The following is an 11,206-nucleotide window of genomic DNA, read 5'->3' on the forward strand; positions in this document are numbered from 1 at the left end:
AAACTGTTCTCTCTAATAAACAAAAATATGACATTCCCAAAATAATTTTATGAGGCTACTATAACCTTGAGAACATTCTGACTCATGGCCATAAGTAAGAAAATCCTTAAAGATATATAAAAATCACATCCAACAATATATAAACAGCTTAATATACCATGGCCTAGTTTTGTTTATCCCAGAAAAGCAATCCTGGTTAAAATTTTTAATCTAGCTCACCACATTAATATTTTAGAAGAAAATAATATTTTGATTACATCAAGAAGCAATAAAAAACAAAATGAAAAATTTTGATTTGTATCTTTTCAAAAAATAGCAAAAAGGAATACAAGGTATCTGTCTTTATATGATACAATGTACATGCAAAAATGTGTGCTGAAAGTTGTACACCCAGCTGTAGTATATTAAAATGTTTCTAATATTAAGATTCTGACAAAGTGGGGGCTCAGTTGGTAAAGTGTCTGTCACACAAGCATGAGAGGCTGAGTTAAGAACCCCAGGCCCCAAGTGCTGGACAGCTTCAGCTGTCAGCTTCACACCTGGGTGGAGAGAACCTCATTTGGAGAATTGCCTCCATTGAACTGGCCTGTGGCTATGTCTGTGGGGCATTTTCTTGACTGTTGAGTGATATGGGCTGGCCCAGCCCACAGTGAGCAGTGCCACCCCTGGGCAGGTGGGCCTGTGTTGTGTAAGAAAGCAGGCTGAGTACAGGCCAGGGGATCAAGCCAGTAAGCAGCATACCTCTATGGTCTGTGCTCCAGGTTCCTGCCCTGAGTTGCTGCCTTGGCTTCCCACGATGATGAACTGTGCTGTAAGACAAATGAACCCTTTTCTCCCCAAGTTGGTTTTGGTGAATGTTTTTTATCACAATAGAAATCTAATTGAGACACCATGTAAAAGTTAAGTGTAGCAGAGTGCATCTATAATCCCAGCACTGATGGCCCCAGCACTGGTGAGGCAAAGACAGAAGGATCCCGGGAGCTCATTGGCCAGTCACCCTGACTGAATCTGTGAGCTCCAGGCTTATCAAGCCCTGCCTCAAAAAATAAGATGGAGAGGGGCTGGAGAGATAGTTCAGCAGTTAAGAGCACTTGCTCTTGGTTGAGAGCCCAGGTTCAGTTCCCAGCACCCACATACTGGCTCACAACCTTCTGTCAACTTCAGTTCTGCGAGCATGTCCTACACATACATACAGGGAAATACAAACATAAATAAAAGTGAATAAATAGATATAGATGTTGGTTTTATTTATTAATTTTGTTGTTTCTGTTTTTTTTTCTTTTAGACAGGATCTTTATGTAGCCCTGCTTGTCCTAGAATTTGCTATGTAGACCAGGCTCTACTCACAGAGATTCATCCTCTGTCTGCCACCTGAGTGCTGAGATTAAAGGCGTGCACCACCACACCCAGCTCATTTTTATTTTTCAATATTTTATTGATTCTTTGAGAATTTCAGACAATGTGTTTTGATCATATTCAGAGCCCCTCCCACATCTCTAATCCCACCCTATTACCCACCCCCCAACTGAATGTCCTCTTTTTTTACCCTTTTTTAAAAAGGCCTATTGAGTCTAATTTGTGTTCCCCAAATGCTCTCGGGTGTGGGTCCAGCCCTTGAAGTCTGGTCTATTTATGAGGTGTCATAACCCTAAAGAAAACTGACTCATCCTCTCCCAGCCCTATGAATTGCCCTATGGTGTGCAGACAACGCTGGGTTCTTATATCCAACTGCCACCTCTTCTGCAATGATCCCTAAATCTTGGGAGTACATGGTTTGATATGCGTGTCACATTTAGTGCTGGCTCATAGGGTTGATATTTTTTAAAGAAATAGGTGAAAATTAACAGAGAAATGAAAGAACCAAGAAAGGGAATAGAGAATTTAAATTAATGAAACAAAAGATTCACTGAATACTGTGCAAGGAAAAATTAAGGACCAAATGCATGGATTTAATGAGACAGTGGTCATAAAGGAACATGGTGTGATGATTCAAAAATAACAAAATTCTGAAACTAAAGCATCTGCACAAAAACATTGGAGAAAAAAGAATGGAACATAAGAGACATGTAGGACACAGTGAAAAGTCTAAAAATGGGAGAAGAGAAGAATGCGCAGAGGGAAAATCCACAAAGATCATAAAACCAATGAAAGACTTAAATGTACAGAACTGAGAATCTCAGTGGAGAATAGACAGAAGAAACAAAACCAAAAACTGATGCAGGCACGTAATACTTGATCTGTCTTTAAAACAAGTATACAAAGAAAATCTTTAAGACAGTTAAAGGGATACAAGTCTCTACGCTTACAACAATAGTATAAAATTGACATTGTTTTAGGGCTGAGGTGAAAATAAGCAAACATATCTACCAACCTAGAAATCTTCACCCAAGGAAAACATTCTTTAGTAATATATTTGAGATAAAGAGACTTATTTTTTGTTAATTTATTATTTTTTTATTTTTTGGTTTTTTGTGTTTTTGTTTTTGTTTTTGTTTTAGTATTTTCATTTTATGTGTATGACTGTAATTCCTGCATGTATATAAGTCTACTCGTGTCATGTAATGTCCACAGAGGTCAGAAAAAGTCATTGGATCCCCTGGAAATGGAATTACAGACAGTTGCTACCCGCCATGTGGGTGCTGGGAACCAAACCCAGGTCCTATGCAAGAGCACCTAGTGTCTTAACTTCTCAGCCATCTCTCCAGCCCTGAGATAACGAGGCTTTCAAATGAACAAATATTGAAGGAATTCCCCACGAGTAGACCAATATCAAAAGAAGACAATAACAAAAAAGTAAACAAAATTTATCAGGCAAAAGAAAAATGCTGCCACAAGTAAACACGAAAGTATAAAAGGGCATGAAAAACAGCACAAAGAATAAATAATTAGGTAAGTCTAAGTGAATATTGATGATATAACATAGAAACAAATATTTTTTCAAGTTTAAATTACATTCATATGTAAAATTCTTTTTGGAACAGAATTTCACTATGTAGAACTGAATGGCCTAGATTTCGCTGTATAGACCAGACTGGCCTCGAACTCACAGAGATCTGCCTGTCTCTGCCTTCTGGATGCTGGAATTCAATGTGTGTGCCAACATGCCCACCTCATATGTAAAAATCTTGATTAGATTAATTCAGAAAGCTTAGGAAGCAATAAGTGGAGTTTAAAGTTTCTAGCAGCATTAGAGAAATAGTGCAAATGATTTATATTGGACTGCTATAAGTCAAGTGTCTCCACTTATTACTGAAACAGTAAAAGGTAAAAGTGACAAATTAATAGAGTGAAAATAAAATACTGACTAATCTTTCCAAAGGCAAAAAGGGAAGTAAAAAGTTAAAACTAAATTGTTCAAATAGAAATTCTACAATTAAGTGGTAGGCAAGTATAATCTAAAACGAAGTATATTCACAAGTAAATTAAAATAGTCTTTACCAGCTATACATCTAACAGAGGGTTGGTGTCAAGAATATATAAAGAGCTCAAAAAACTAAAAACCAAGAAAAAAAAGAAATTGGAATATGAAGTTGAAAAGAGAGTTCTCAAAAGAAAAAATGCAAATAGCCGTGCTATATTTTTTAACATTCAAGCCTGGAGACATGGCTCAACAGTTAAGAACACTTACTGCTATTGTAAAGGACCTGAGTTTGGTTCCCAGTACCCACATGGTGGCTCACAACCATCTGTAACTCCAGTTTAGAGGATCCAACACCCTCTTCTGACTTCTGTGTGCACCAGGCACACAACACATGGTATACATTCACACATGCAGGCAAACACACATATACACAAAATAACAGTAAGATATTTTTTTAATGTTCAACATACTTAGTCATCAAGGAAATGAAAATTAAGATTACCTTGAGATTTCATCTTACCCCAGTCAGAATGGCTAAGATAAAAAATGTCCAAATGACAACAAATGCTGGTGTGGATATGGGGAACAGGGAATGCTTACTCATTGCTGGTTGGAGTACAAACTGGTGCACCTACTATGGAAGTCAGTATGGAGGTTCCTCAAAAAGGTAGAAATAGATCTACCACAGAATCCAGCTATACTACTCCTGTATATATTGCCAAAGGATTCTATATCCTACAACTAGGATACTCATTCATCATACTTATTCAGCTATTAAGAAAAACAGAATTATGAAATTTGTGGCTAAATGAATGGAACCGGAAGCAATCACCCAGAGTGAGGCAAACTGGGCCTAGAAAGACAAACGTCAGATGGTCTCTCACATCTTTAGATGCTAGCTTTGAATTGTTAAGAACGTGTATTTCAATTGGAAAATCCATAGAGGTCAGGAAACTAGTTAAAAGCTATGGGAGGCTGGGGGCCTTTGTGGGAGGGAAGATTTTAAAAAACAGTGATATAAACAGGGAAAGGAGTATAATAGAACAGGAAGGGTTAAATGGGTTGGTGAATGGGAAGGCAAGGTAGAGGTGGGAGCATGGGGAGCAATAACTAACACTAAAGGCCTTTTGAAAAAGTCATATGGGGGCTGGAGAGATGGCTTAGCAGTTAAGAATACTGACTGTTCTTGTAGAAGACCTGAGTTCGAATGCCAGCATCTACATGGCAGCTAACAACATGTCCGTAACTCCAGTTCCAGGGGATCTGACAGTCCCTTCTGTCCTCCACAGGCATTGCAGAGGCATTGCACGACACGGGTGCACTTACCTACATGCAGGCAATACACGCATACACATAAAATAAAAATAATAAAATATTTTTAAAAAGAAAAGAAAAAGTCATATGGAAACCTACTACCGCATAAGCTTCCTAATATATAAACATATAAAACTCTGGTTCTTTTATAGCTACATTTTTCAATTCTCTATAATGGGGGGACAATGCCTCTCCCAGACATGACAGGGTATCAAATAAAAAGCTCAGTGGCAAGTAATGAGTTTTTTTCAAGCTGTTCATCAGAAGAGTCCCATAGATACCCCCAAATGTTATAAGCTTTTGTCATTGTTATTGGGTATCCTCAGAACATAATGGTAAGACCCTATTGCAGAAGACACCAAATACCTGAATCATAGGACTTGGAAATCAAGCTGGTACCTACTTAGAAGCTTCATCCGTACTGGGTAGCTTTCGTAGTGCTGGATGGTTCTATGCATGATGCCAGGGAAGAAAAGTAATCAATGGCCTTATCCAGTTGTGAACCATGCTAGCTACAATAGCATCTGGTCTGGCAAGATATTCTCACTGATGCAATGGTGGCATGAGCAACATGGGAATAACCAGTCACTTTTTGATTGACTTTAAGGCCCACTCCACATCAATGAACTCATTCCTGGTACTTTTAACTGGGCCAAAAATCTGTTACTGGTTAGGCCATAAGCCCTAGGGGAGAACTTAATACTACAATTCTGACAATGGACAATGGTATGCAAATGCTCCCTAACTTCTTAACATTATATCCATAGATTAATGCATCTCTAAACCCTCATCAAAGAAACTTCCTTTTATAGTAGAAGGCAATCAATACAGAGACCCAAAACTAGTCAACGTGCAGAGAACAAGAGACTGTGGAGCACTCAGTTTACCTAAAAGGAATATCTTTACCACACACCCTTCTCCCAAGGCTTCTTCATTGAAAAAGATGGTCTGGAAAGATAATAAAAGCCATGGTGAGAAGAGGTCTTTGGCAAGTCACTATTTGTTGGATATGAGTAGCCATTGCACACATGAGATCACAGGGACTGGGACTGTGTGCACAAGACCTGCATAAAATCAAACTAGCTAAAATCTCAGCGTAGACAGAGGAGAAGCTCATGAAGTCCTGTCCCGAGATGAGGAGCTATTAGCAACTGATGGCTGCTGAGAAAGGGAGAGTCAAGTTTCTTCAGGGATGTGGCCCCTGAGAGGCCAACCGTGCTCCAGCTGATGGCCCTCCACTCATGCCCACACAGGCAGCACTAAGTGGACTCAGTAAATTTAAAAAAAGACTGTGCATGAAACTGGGAGAGAAAACTGTTGGTGGTAGGGACAGGGGAAAAATTAGAGAGGGAGGGAAAGGGATGGTTTGATCAAAATGCATTACACGCATACATGAAATTCTCAAACAATTAAAATAGAAATGGAACAACTATTCCAAAGTAAATTAGTAAGCTTGTCAGAATGGACTTCTGAAAACCTAATTATATGGTAGCTAGCTACAAAAGATATATTCTCAATGCTAAGATGTAAAAAAAGACAAATATAAAAAAGCTAAAAAATTCTCTTTTTTTATCCTTATCTGATAATTCCATTGTGTATAGCTTTTGAAGATTCAGTTTTGTTATTTTTTCCAGAGATTCTTTGTCATGGTACTACATCTGATGGTATTTGTGATTGTTTGTTATGAGTTCATGTCCCTTGATAATTTGTGAGGGTTATACATTTTAAGATTTCTACCAAAAAATGGAATTCTTGGGGGCTGGAGAGGTGGCCCAGCGGTTTAGAGCACTGGCTACTCTTGCAGAAGATGTGGTTTTCAATTCCCAGCACCCACGTGGTGGGTAACAACCATTTGTACCTCAGTTACAGAGAATTCCAATGCCCTCTTCTGACCGTGGGCATTGCACGACATGGGTGCACTTACACACATGCAGGCAGTACACTCATACACATAAAATAAAAATAATAAATTCAGTATTTTTACAAAGGAGTTCTCTCCCCATTTCTTTCTGCTTTAAAATAAATGTAAATGCTTAGCAAGAGAAATCATTCTCCAAAAATAGATGATAACACTATAGAAATATGAGAAAGAGCAAGAAGCCTTAAGAGATGAAGAGGATTACTTCATAATTATAAAAGGCTCAAACAACACGAAGACATTACAGTCTTACAGGAAAGCTGTAGAAAATTTGTGGACATCTGTAATCTACCTCAAATTCCAATCAAGGTAAAAGCAGATATTTTTACAAAAATTGACAAGCTGATTGTAAAATTCATATGGAAATGTGAAAAAGCTAAAGTGGCCAATTGTAATCTTGAGCAAAAGAACACATCTGGAAGACTTACACTTATAGCAAGGCGTAGTAGTAAAAAACTGTGATAATGGAATGAAACAAACAATTCAGGCACAAAGTAGCACTTGAATGTTTTCTAAAGGTGACACTGCAGTGTGCAGATGGAAGCATAGTCTTGGAAAGGGAAAAGACAGGGGAAAAGAACTAGCGATGGTTGTTTAGACGTTAAGATGAGACTGATGGAAAATGTGTTATCACAGCATTGCATAGCCAAGCCTAACACAGTTCCACTGATGTGGCAACTCTGAATTCTCTGCTAAGCATCTCAGACTGTCCTTAGTCTCCCTTACTACCAAGCAAGCAAGCCATACTGTTGGTCTGAGGAAGAGGCAAAGAAAGCCACCAGGGGAGTCCAGATGTTCTAAGAACAATGAACTGAGGATCTAGTTGTGCTAATTTCCTTGGAAAGAGTAATGTGGGGCCTGAGCTTATCTCCTCTGGAGACCAGATGCTCATGTCTATAGAGTACCCAGTCTAGTCTCAAATTGTGGTAGACGAAGGCAACCTCTAAATCTATAGTTAATTTTGTACAGTTAGCAGAGTTACATTTTTAATTTTCCTTCTGGTTTGTTGTTGTTCTTATCGACTGACTATTTTCTCAGAATAGTTGCAGGAAGTGATTTGGGTTAAAAGCCACGGTTCCTTTCCTCAAGAAGCTTGCTGTCTTGTGTGCCCACCTGAATATGACATAGGGTGAACCAAATCAGTGCTGCTACAGACAGGCACGGGCTGAGAGCCATGAATGGCCAAAGAGCACTGGGTCACGATAAGGAAAAGATCAATGACCACCCAACCCAGTACACGCTTGGCCGCAGAGTAACCTCAGACATGGATATTACATTTTATTTTAGTTGCAAATTCTTACAGAGAGATACCTAGCATTTTGCTCACTTTAATGTTTTAAGCATTTTACAACATTTGTCATGTATTTTCTCTCTCTTTATAGTAAAAATATTAAAACATCTTTCAATACCTTTATTCTAAGTATAATCCTGTATCCAAAAATTATGGAATGCACTTAGCAAAGACTTGAGGGATTAAAACGTATATTCATCCATGATAAATTTTGTCGAACCCATATGATCTAAGACTTGTTATAAAGTTGTCATAGCGATGGATGATGATATGGCCCTAGAGTTAGGATACAAAACTTTCTACACAGGCTTCTGAAAGAACCTGCACAAATCATCACTCAAGCTGTGCTGTCCATGACGGCTCTGGCTGTGGGGACAACTATGCAATGGAATGGTCACCTTTGTAGTAGGTTTAAGGCGGCTCCTTGGACAAAAGTGTTACAATGCATGTCCCTTGTTAAGGTTCAGATAGCCCTGCCCCCTCACCAACAGGATCCCAAGGACTTCTCATGCTCCTGAGAAAAGGGAACCTAGCTGATAAGCACCTTGGTCTTTGAAGTCAAGAGAAACATATTTTCTCCACTGTTTGGCCAACACAGCAGGCTTCCCCTTTGATCTCTAAAGAGGACAGGTTTTAACAGTCCTGCTCTCCCACTACACCCCACCACACCCAACTTTAAAAAAAAATACATCTTACCTTTTTAAAAGACCCCAGCTCAAGACCTGGGCAGACATTTTCCCTGCCTGGAAGGGAATCTGCCCCATGTGTTCCTTTGCTAATAAACCCTATTTTGATGGTGTTTTATCTGTATCCTGGTGCCTCCTCCTCCATTCACTCATTCTCCGCCAACTTTTTACCTATCATCCCTGACTCAGTTTTCCTCAGTGGATTCAATTTACTCAGGATGCAATGTAACAGTTTACCCCAACAAAACTTTTCACTTTGTTTTACTTCAAACATAATTGATACAGATCTGCCACTCTACCACCAGTGACCCTGAGAGATTGCTTTTTGTCAGTCACACAGCATCTTTGGGTCCCTGAAAATCAGGGTAACAGGGATTAAATGCAATTCTGTGCCTCAAGGAGAGCTCTATCTTCACAGGTCCGTAATAACGGCTGCTGTTTCTCCTATTAGAACCACTCTAGTATACTCATATATGGAGGAACGTAGGCAAACTATAACAAGTAACTTCCTAGATTTGAAAGTCAACATATTAATCTTTAACTCCTTGAGAAACAGCCAACTGAAACTTAGCTAAAAACAAACCTCCAAGGAAATGGAAAAACCTAACACCACACAAGGCAAAGGTTATCGTAACATGAGACACTTATAAAACTGTCTAGCACCAATTTCTCTCTTAATGACTGACCTCAACTTAAGTTCCACCAGCTTCCCCATGCCGAAAGCAAGTTTCTTTATTCAAAGCAACATCAGACTTTGACACTCAGGCATCGATATTTAGTGTAGATTTTGTTTTGTTTTGGTGTTTTGGTCTTATATAGCACAAGCTAGCCTCAAACTTGCTAATATAGCCGAGGGTGGCCATGAACTCCTGACTTTACCTCCCAAACGCTGCGACAACAGGCCTGTGCCACCATAGTTAGCTGCTATGGGTTTCATTATGGAGTTTTCACACATACTTCATTCAAGCTGACCCCTCCTACTTCCTCCTCCCTGACCCTTCTTATTGGTTACCTTTCTCCTCCCCAATAGCAGCCCTTCTGCTTTCCATATCTTATGCCTCCCCTGTCGGTCCTTTAGGACCTCTTTTTCCTCTCATGTTGTATACCTACCCACCCTACCTCCACCCCCTCCCCAGCACATGCACATTTATACACACATAAAAATTAAAATACTGGATCCACATATGAGGAAAAGTCCAGTGTTTGTCTATGTAGGTCTGGGATACTTAGTTTAATATAATGATCTTCAGTTCCATCCATTTTACTGTGCCGTGACTTCTTTTTTATGTCTGAATAAAATTCCATTGTATATATGTACCACATTTTCTTTTAGAAAGCTTAGTAATAATGTCATTTAAGAGTACTGGAGAAATGGCTCAGCAGATAAGAGCACATACTGCTCTTGCAGATGACCGAAATTCAGTTCCCAGCACCCATGTCAGGAGGCTCACAACCACCTGTAACTCAGGTTCCAGTGGCTCCAACACCTTCAGGCCTTTGCACTACTGCATTCATGTGCACTAATTCACACATAGAAATGTACATATATACATAATTTAAAATATTTTAAGATATTTTCTTCCTAAAGAAAAATAATCATTTAAGTAAGCACCTATACAATAGGTAGGTGGGAAAGGGAGAAAGGGTATCACAAGAAAAAAATTCAGTTATTAAGCTTGCTGAGTTGGCATCCACCTTTAAACCTACCACTTGGGAGGCAGATGCAAACAGACCTCTGTGTTTTCAAGGCCAGCTTGATTTACATGGTGAGTTCCAGGTCCTCCAGAAAGACAACTACAGAGTGAGATTCTTTCTCAACAGAGAGCAATTATTAGTGCACTAATGGTGTTATGTGAGCCTCTTTCTAATATGAATACGTCTACTCACCCAGGAAGGGATCCAAAGTTCAACTTGGTGAACCAATGAGTTTTACTGGGGTTAGTAACAGGAGTGTGGGTGAGGGATTACTTATAGGAAGAGGGATGATACAAAAGCCACTGAATTCACTGAAAAGCCAACCCCAAAATGTGTTATGACTCACAAAATCTGTATCCCTGGAACTGTCTACACACTTGCACACAGCTTGACAAATCTGAGAAATCTCTGAGGCAGCTTCACTTGTCAGTCTCCAGTCTCTTCCCCTAGCAGCTGTGCAGTGCTTCTATAACCCCAGGGAATGGCTTCCTGAATCTTTTAAGTTTCAGCTTTCTGGGATGTGTAAAGTTTGTTTACTTCCTGAGCCTCATGAGTGCCTCCCTCTTTCCTGGAGACAATGTTTCAATTCAGAGGAATCTGTTTAGAAGAAGGTAATTGGAGAACACTCCATGCTAGAAACTACCTCTGTACTTCTTCCTGATGGCAGAAGAGAAAGATTGACCAAAGAACACAATGCCCCTTGTTGTCTACAGAACCTTCATGTAATTCCTATTCGCTATCCTTCATTTTTTTAATCTATGAGTTGACACATGTCATAGTTGTCATTTCTATCTCCCTAAAATTTCTAAGATGATTCAGATAACACATAATTTGTAGGATATATATAGTCTCATAGTACATATATACTGTGCATAATGGTCAAATCAGGGCAATTAAAGTTTTCCTGTCTTTATCATTCCTATGCATTTAAAGCCTTTAAG

The 11,206-nt window shown here is 39.2% G+C and overlaps 1 protein-coding gene across 1 annotated transcript in view; it reads right to left on the reverse strand.

Moving 5' to 3' along the window:
• Positions 1-10,693, reverse strand: part of Gabra3 (gamma-aminobutyric acid type A receptor alpha3 subunit) — a 225,990-nt gene extending 215,297 nt beyond the window's left edge. Inside the window, exon 1 of the mRNA XM_029561816.1 lies at positions 10,612-10,693. The gene's annotated coding sequence lies outside the window, so the exon portion shown is untranslated. The remainder of the gene's footprint in view (positions 1-10,611) is intronic.
• Positions 10,694-11,206: the final 513 nt, after the last annotated feature.

The sequence above is a fragment of the Nannospalax galili genome, unplaced genomic scaffold (assembly GCF_000622305.1).
Source record: "Nannospalax galili isolate Female #2095 unplaced genomic scaffold, S.galili_v1.0 scaffold513, whole genome shotgun sequence".
In the NCBI taxonomy this organism is placed as follows: domain Eukaryota; kingdom Metazoa; phylum Chordata; class Mammalia; order Rodentia; family Spalacidae; genus Nannospalax; species Nannospalax galili.